A 1,999-nucleotide genomic window follows, 5' to 3' on the forward strand; every position below is an offset into this window, starting at 1 on the left:
GTTATCAAAATATGTGAGATATTAATATAATACATAAAAGATTATTATTCATAAATTGGTACCGCTTCACACTATTCGTAAAATACAATCTATCTTAACCGAGCCAGTTAAAGGTCGTTATGTAGACCGACTACTTGGTATATACAACATTACATTAGATAATAATGCCTCGTCTTTTCAAATGGTAAGTAACAAAAATAAAATAAAAAAAAACCATTTGAAAACCTCATAACGGGTTACAAACATAATAATTTACATTGACGAATCGCCATGCCCATAATAATCCGCAATCCCAGAAGCCGCCCACAAGCGTTCATTAAACGAATCCTGCAAATCCTCCTGCAAAAACACCTTCCGGCAAACCGGACAACTTTTCCTGTTATAATCCATCCAGCGGTCAATACACCCCCGGTGAAAAACATGCTTACAGTTTCCCAACCCACGAATCTCATCACCGGCATCAAACTCACACAAACACACCACACAGCTCTCCGGCGGGTTCACAATATCAGAAAATTTGACGACGGGGAGGAGTTGTTTAACAAGGACGGCGGAGAACGACGGAGATGGGTGTAATGTTAATGGGTTGTTCTGGGATATTGGTGAAATGGGTGGCTTGAGAATGGTGGAAATGAGATTGAGGATGGAAGATAGAATGGTTATGATGAGTTTTGGGAGGAAGATGTCTGGGTAAGCAATTACCGGAAAACCCATGATTGATGAATAATATTATTGTTTGGGAGGAATTGATTAAGCTAGCATTTGTGGATTTGGTGAGAAAGGTGACGGTGGTTGGTTGGCGATCATGATGAAATTTGAGAAAGGGAAAGAATGGTGTGAAAGTATGGATGATGTGTCAGTTATAATATTTTGTTTTTTTAAAAGTACTATTGGTCTATATTTTTGTACACCTTTTGTTTTAATATGTTTTGAATTATTAGTTATATTAAAATGACAAGTATACTCTTATACCTGAAATAAATAAAAAATACTGAAATAAATAAAAAATACCCTTGACAGATTACTTTGTCTTTGCGTGACATGTTTTTTATCAACGTCATATACGTTTGTTATTGTTACCATTCAACTTCCTCCGTCACTCCATCTATAGTACTATGTCAATTACCGATTCTTGGTAGTTTGTTCAATGATTTCTTTTCTAAAATTTCATCCATTTTTCTATGTTATCTTATGGTCTTCATTTTTCTATGTGCATCCTTTGGCCTTTCATATGTTAAAACCATTTTTTCCTTACATAGTCGTCTCTTATGGTAATTGTCTTTTTGTTTGTGTTGATCAACTTTGTTCAAGCATTGATTTTAATTTTTTAACAATCAGTATTATGTTTGGCATTCATCAATAACTAACATTAAAAATCCGTTAAGTCAATGTGTGTTGACTACACATACAAACTTAACTCATAGAGATGGAGTACTGCCTATTATGTTTTATGGGGCGTCAATGATAACGAGGACTCAAGAGGTTGACATGAACAATAGTTGTGGGTGGTGATGATAGTTCAATGGTCAGAAGAAATGTTTTTGTTGTTGGGTTTCAACGGTGGTTCGGAACGAAAACGGACAAATCTTTTATTCCCGTTTTAGTTATTTATGTCGTTTCGATAATTATTAATCCATATTAATAATCAAGTTTATAAACGAAACAATAAAACGCAGCGGATATTAAACTAATTATAACGAACCAAAAACCGAAACCCGGACACGGATCCGATTACAAACGATACGAGTACGAATAAACATGAATAATAATAATCAACCATAGGGTGTTTTCGATATACCTTGGTTAACAAGAACCGGGAAGACACCGAGGGTTGACGAGAGATGCTAGAATGACACAATCCAAGATCCGACAACAGATTCGGCGCTACAGTGGTTCACGGCGGCGGCGGGTTTAATCCGGCGACGGTAGACACACGGCGGCGGCAAGTCTCGTGGCTGACAGCAGCTAAACTGAGTCAGGACAATACTAGGACAGCTAC

General features: G+C 36.8%; 1 pseudogene; it reads right to left on the reverse strand.

Annotated features, from left to right (window-relative positions):
* Positions 1–242: 242 nt before the first annotated feature.
* Positions 243–714, reverse strand: LOC143571163 (brassinosteroid-responsive RING protein 1 pseudogene; annotated as a pseudogene).
* Between the last annotated feature and the right edge of the window lie 1,285 nt (positions 715–1,999).

Source organism: Bidens hawaiensis, unplaced genomic scaffold (genome assembly GCF_021521415.1).
Source record: "Bidens hawaiensis isolate Kalapana, Puna unplaced genomic scaffold, B.hawaiensis_p1.1 tig00025205_1, whole genome shotgun sequence".
Classification (NCBI taxonomy): Eukaryota; Viridiplantae; Streptophyta; class Magnoliopsida; order Asterales; family Asteraceae; genus Bidens; species Bidens hawaiensis.